General features: G+C 33.8%; 1 long non-coding RNA gene across 1 annotated transcript; it reads left to right on the forward strand.

Annotated features, from left to right (window-relative positions):
- Positions 1 to 4,703: 4,703 nt before the first annotated feature.
- LOC148597002 (uncharacterized) lies at positions 4,704 to 6,719 on the forward strand. The gene is made up of 3 exons (XR_015919032.1): positions 4,704 to 4,798; positions 5,616 to 5,635; positions 6,446 to 6,719. It is a non-coding gene; the product is annotated as an uncharacterized LOC148597002 (long non-coding RNA).
- Positions 6,720 to 7,016: the final 297 nt, after the last annotated feature.

Raw genomic sequence — 7,016 nt, forward strand, 5'->3', positions numbered from 1 at the left:
TACCCTTTCATAAAGTTTCATTTGTTGGTGAAAAGGAGTAAGATATGGATACCTCCCAGTATAACAGTAGGAAGGTAAGAAGTACGGACGAAAGAACCCCCACTTTACACATACTATTACCTTCAGTCTTTTTTTCATGATTGTTCCTCTTACGGAATCTAATCAGAGTGTCATTTAATCAAACGTGTACCAACGAAAGGCATTTGTTTTATTATTTATTGTTATTGATGCAGTTAAGTACGAGTCATTTCAATTCTATCATATTTCTGGACAATGGTTTATTTAATTAAGAAATAAAAATTATGCAAACTCAATTTTATTATTGTTTTATCACGGGCTGACCATTTATGTCGCATTATTTTACCTCGAGCGATAGCTGTAGGTAAAACAATGATAAACTGGAGTTTCTGTGATGTTATTGGATTCTAATAGGACAATTGCGGTACTTTTTATTTTACATTTTTGTGACCTAAAACGATCAACTTAGACCGGCCATATTTGTCCATACTTGGCTGTACAATTTACGCCATGTCTGTTGAAAATGTTACTAGTATTGCTGTGCATTTTTTACAATGAAGGAAAGGTCGAGTTAAGTAGAACGATGTAAGATATGACAATATTTGTTTTCATTTTAAGGTCACAGTGTTCACACATGGACAGGTACAATATTTCATTCTATGACGATTGTTTTTGTTTGTTTTCATATCTGATAGCGCACGTGATACGAAGGCGAATGCCATCGTGTACGTGTGTAAGAGAGTTTTAAGGAATATAATACAACTTTTCTACAACAACGTTCATTATTTTATTAAAAATGAATTTGATCTTCATTCACGCTACTGAAATCAATGCAAACAGCTGACATTCAACAGAATGTTACATGTGTTTGTTTACATGATTAAGATGGGCAGTAATTTACACACACACAGGCCATGCCAAATAATTCGCCCATATAGCAATCGAAAATCAACCCAAGTTGTGGTCTCAAAGACTTTTAAAGACGGAAAATATTTTAATTTGAAATTTATAGAGGAACATTATATTTTTGAATTGAAACAAATACAAACCACATTTTCTGGATCACATTAAAAGCCAGTGCTTATGATACAACTGTATCAGTCATGCATGAATTTCTGGTATTAATGCTATTTACATTTATGGTTATAATAATTAAAAAAAAAAACAAATTATTCTATATGTTTTTTTGGTTATCAGTTGTCTAAAGAAATCAAGAAGAAAATTTGCTATTGTTGAGTATATATCCATACAAACTCAGGCAGTATGGTATACATACTATCAGCCATGCGAAACTTTCTACAAATAACTACACATTTCATACAATTGAAAACTGACAAAAGTCAAATAATGAAAGGTCATAACATTCTGTACAGGGTATTTGATTAAGAAAGAGATCCACAGAAAATTCAAAGTTTTTGTTCCTCTCGGTCTGTACGATTTACATTTGAAATTCGTATTTTATCTTCTACACGAATATGGCAATGGGTGGATCATGGTGGGAAAAAATCTTTTCCTTAATGATATGGTATGTGCAGAAATGAAATGGCAATTGTTTCTCTTTTTTAAGTGCCATTAATTTAGGGTATGAATTATTTAAAATGCACTGAGATTTCATACTCAAAGAAAGGAAAATCACTCACTGTTTCCAATCATTCTACTGTAATTTTTAACTCGCTTTTCTGCACCTTCTGCCACTTTTAAGGCTGACAAACTATCATTTATTACCTATGTGCTTTGATTGAAAAATTCGTGTGTTTGTTTCTGAGAGAGTATTCAAGGGAACCAAGGTTCTAGCGAAAATCAAAAGAAAGCAATCCAGGGACATCGTACATCGTAACGATCCACGAGTTCATGATGGCGACCAGAAAACTTCTGAAGTGATGACTTCAATCTTGTAGCAACATAGTCCTGTTCCAGAAGCATAACTGTAAGAAGTCTAGCGCGATACAAAAGATCTGCGTAGTTACGGCAAGTTCTGGCCAAACTCCATACGTAGGTGCTGAAGGGATGTTACAACAGATGAAAGGAAAGTTGACAATTCTGAATGAAAAGTCATCACGTTTGTCGTAAATGTTGGTCAATAGCTTTCCTTTACAATCGATCTCGAAATGTAGGAATGCAGTATCCTTTATCATAAGTTCTTTTTGGGTAGATGCAATTTATCAAGTCCCCAAAACTATCTATATAGCGGAAACTGAGATTAAAGGATCTAGCTTAAACGATGTTCTTTTATTCGGATCAGATCAGCTATAAAGATAGCCACACGAGAGTGTAGGAATAGGTCAGCATGTAAATGTTTGTTTGTTTGTTTATTGGGGTTTAACGTCCGAGCAGCAATATTTCAGCTATATTCAGGCCATGAACATGAAGTGGATGACAAAATGAACATGAAATGATGATGAAATGAAAAACGGGATGGAACACAAGGACAACGGGGCCGACAAGCTAGATTGCCACCGGAAAGAAGGGAAAGGTGGGCAGGGTCGAACAATTTAGCCTCTTGTGGCGGAGTCCTATGGTTCTTACTCCGGGAGAATACGAAAGTAGGGTTCTTTAACGTGCGAGGAACGTGGCATCTTTCCCAACACGGTGCACCACTATGGTTTGCGGTCAGGGTTTTCGTATTATAGCCTGACAACCCCAGCATGTAACACGCCAGGGGTATCCCATTCCACCACCTGGGGCACACAACTCAGTTGCCCCCGGCTAGGGTTCTGAGCACTATTTTGTCGCCTTTTACGACAAGCTTAGCGCTGCTGCAAGCCTATTCATTTGACACCCGACCTGCACGAGGCCAGCATGTAGAAGAGTACAGTTTATTCCCATTGTAATGCCGACCGTTTGTTGAAAATAGCGTACACTGGACAAATATGTCGTCGATCAAAAATTTTACCATTTTGAAATATCTTCTTCTGTATGTTTGAAGATGATTTGGAATTATTCTTTTACAAATTATGAGCAATCTTTACAAGGAACTATATAATTATATGTAGGTGTACTATCTTTGTTTTGAGGAAATAACGATATATAATGTTTTTGAGTAGGGATTTTAATTGAGTATGAGGAATATTAGTATACAGTGTTGAAAAATCATAGGTTTTTAAAACTATTATGTTCTGACAATAATCTTGAATTAAGGGTCTCCAAAAGATCTTCCGAATTGTTCAGAATACTCATTGAATTATTACCACTACGGGAGTAAAAAATGTAATGGTAAGACTGGAGACCCTCTTTGACAGCTGTTAGTATGGAAGTTACAAGTTATGAAAGAGATTTGGTGGTACATTGTGCAGATTCAGCTATGTAACGTTGTTTGTAAGGATTCTTGTGGAGTTTAGGAATCCAGTACATAGACCATAAATCAAAATCATCATCTTTGGTAGAGAGACCAAAAGTGGATAGCACAAATTTATGGTTATCCACTATCTTTTTTCTTGAGAGTGTAGTGGCAGTATAGATCGTATCACTGCTATTATTTTTTACGTCTACCTCTTATATTAAACATTGGATGTAATACTTTTTGCAAACAAAATAATGTTGTTTTGGGTTTTGTCTATTGGAACGACAACATATCTGTCATATAAAGTAGACAATATTTTTGCTACATCGGGGTTTTTGATACATGCAATTATTCATTATTATTTTTCAATATTGCCTGATTCTTACAGATATCAGCACCTAAAAACGATAGATGCACCGTAATATCAGTAAAAGGTGATACCGTATAGCGGGTGCCACTTGCTTTATGAATAGGGGTATCAAATTTTAGAGGTCCATATTGTTTGCGTTTATAAAAACTGCCAGTCTTTGACAAAAGAATTGTGAAATATCTTGCCTTAAATATTGCGAGCTTTTATTTTCACGATTTCCCGATCCTCGATATTTGAAAGGAGAAGTAGCCTCGGCTTCGATACAGGTTGATAAATTGCTCGATCCTACCTATTTTTTCCATTTTCCAGTGGCAACCGAAACTCGTCTACCCTATTATTCTTATGATCTATCCCATTTTTCGTTCCATCATCATTTCATTTTATTTAATTATTCATTTCATGTTCAAAGCCCAGATATAGCCCAAATATTGTTGCTTGGTCGTTTTACACACATCAATCAATCAATCAATCAATCAATCAATCAATCAATCAATCAATTGTTTGTGTATTCAAACCACTATTTTGAGTAAGCATTAATATACTTATACTGCGAATATCACGCATACAAGCACATACTCTAGCATGTTAAAATGTGCGTTCTAGAGTCATTTAAGCTTTTCTAGAATTTTAAGAATTCATCAAACGGAAAATCACGACTAGACCAACATAAATTGTCTGAAGATGAAGACATATTTTTTGTATAAAAAACATATATGGAACAATCCTTATATGGTTCATTGGATAACCTGAAAACAACATATGCCACTGTAATGTTACAACGGAAACATACCATGTCGAGGTTTAATTTGACTATTATAACCTATATTTTTTTCACTGCTATTTTGATATTACCAATAAAGCACAAAGACATTGTAAAGGTGAGTTTCGATGTCGTTCAGCTAATCACACATGCATTTTTCAAATTAAGCATGGGATTACACGATGTAAGTTCTTTTAATCCGATTTTTCACTGAAAATAATGAATAAAAAACATGACCCAACTGTAACATTTAGTATAAATAAGGCTAGGCTGTCCATAGGTGGTATATTATATTCATCTTTCAAGATGAAGATATCGCTGATCATTCTGTTAGTTGCCGTAGTGTCTGTAATATGTTTGGCATCAGTTGGTAAGTATACTTTCATTCTTATCTCAAGGTGGTAAGTGATAGATTTGTCGAACGATTGATGATTAAAGTTGAAGTTTGGAAAAAAAGAGTATGCCTTACTTATTTCAGTCTTTATTAAATTAGACTCGATCAACATTTCTTAAGTAGAAACACAATACAAATGTATAATCATTCACAACTTATAACGAGAAAAGGGATTGTGAATATTTCACAACAACCCCACTGGGATGAAAATGTCACCTTTAGGCCACCCATTTGTTCATTTCTTTCTGAAAGTCATCAACTTACACTAGTTAATTGAGATAGTCTTAACACTGTACAAATACGTTTACTCGCAACTGAGACAAGTTAAGAAGGTAAACCTAGGGTAAGGAACAAAACTCTTGAAATCAGTGATATGTTTATATGATGTTCAATTTTACCATCGTTTATTAAGCTTTCACTTAAAACAAAATGAAATTAATCCAAGTTATTTTGATGCTTACATGAGATTGATGTCAAATACTAAATACGAACGTTCCAGTGAGTTGTAAGATTTGTTGTCCTAAACCTAGGTATTCCTGCTTAAACATAATTATCTTTTCTTTTTAAAGTGAAAGAAAATCTTCAAACAAAAATACTAAGTTTTGCAAAAGTAATGTTCCCTGTCCAAAAGAAATGTACAACCTTTTCCTTATAGTCTTATAATACCATTAATTAGACTGTTTGTTGTTTAAACAGTTACTTTATTTAAAACAAAACTGTAAGAGTTAGTGTGAAGTACCTGAATAAACATGGTTTGATTGATTTGATTGATTACAGAACCATTTCTTTACAGATGCATCTAGCAGTGGAAAGGTAAGTGTAAATCATGCATGAAATACAGCTCTCTTTTGAAAAAAAAAAATAAACCAACTACCACCACTCTCTTATTTGTGTCCGAATTCCCCATTGCCTGGTAACATATGCTTAACATTTAATTTTATAACTAGGATGTTAATAAAGCTAATATTTTTTTTTCAAAAGTTGCCTCTGTTTAATTATTGTTTTAATTGTTAACAAAATCACTCTGAAATGACCATTTAATAATTCCAACTTCCCATCCTCAATGCGACCTCCCCCGATTTCCATCTCACCGCTTCATACATATTTACTACGCTGGTCTACCATCTTAAAAGATAAAATCATTAAAACACGTTATTTCTACTCCAAATCCCTTAATATGTTAAATATTGGAACATTCCTTCAGCTACACTGGCGTTGAATTGGTGAAATCGAGGAGATCAATGGTGATTTTAAAAATTAATGATAACATTGCGTGTGATGAACAGTAGCCTAATCATAGTTACAGGGAAAAACCTTAAAGATTTTAAAATCTGTATAAATAAGGGTAATTTTGCCGCTTAATCATTCCTTTTTTCTTTATCAATTCATCGAATGTCTGGTGCAGCAGTTAAATGTTAGTAATTCATTTATAGCAAACAAATCATTTCCATTGATACCTTTCCAGGTGAAACTTTCAAGTTTCTCAATCTTTGTTTTCCGAGATGTCCCCAAATTTCAACGATAACTGCAAGCAAAACAAATCACTATGATATGCTTGTTAAATAGGGATTCCTCAACAGATTGCTTAAAAATGATTTTTTTTATAATTTGTTTTACTTTCAGAAAAAGTACAAAAAGTATAAATACAAATACAAGTACGGAAAATATGGAAAGTATGGAAAGTATAGAGGCAGCTCTAGTAGCCATGGCAATGGAAGATATCACGGCGGCTATCACGGTTATCATGGCGGATATCGTAGCGGTTACCCATATAACCATGGAATACTGCATGTTATTCACGGAGGATACAAGAAGTAACAATGCCTTGTTTCATGATATGTCCTCAGGATTGTATTTTATGAAATAATGAAAAATAAAATAATCATTGAAAAAAAAATTGTTATATCGTTATTACTCTAAAGCAAATGGAACCCCGAGATGCAAATATTTATTACTTGGCAGAGATTTATCATGCTTTCAAAAAAAATATTCAGAATAATTTTCAAAGTATACCAAAGATGATGTTGTCAAATTGCTACACACCGTACTTGTCTAGTGTGGTGGAATATATTTTTCAATATATTCAGGCATTCGAATGAGAACACATAATTTTCCCCTATTCGCTTTTCTTTACTGTTATAGGTCTGACTTTATAACTGATCTTATCCAAAATGATAACACAATTTAGTCAGAT

This window comes from Perna viridis, chromosome 15 (genome assembly GCF_037379345.1).
Source record: "Perna viridis isolate PV_CMFRI_1.1 ecotype Kerala chromosome 15, ASM3737934v1, whole genome shotgun sequence".
Taxonomy (NCBI): domain Eukaryota; kingdom Metazoa; phylum Mollusca; class Bivalvia; order Mytilida; family Mytilidae; genus Perna; species Perna viridis.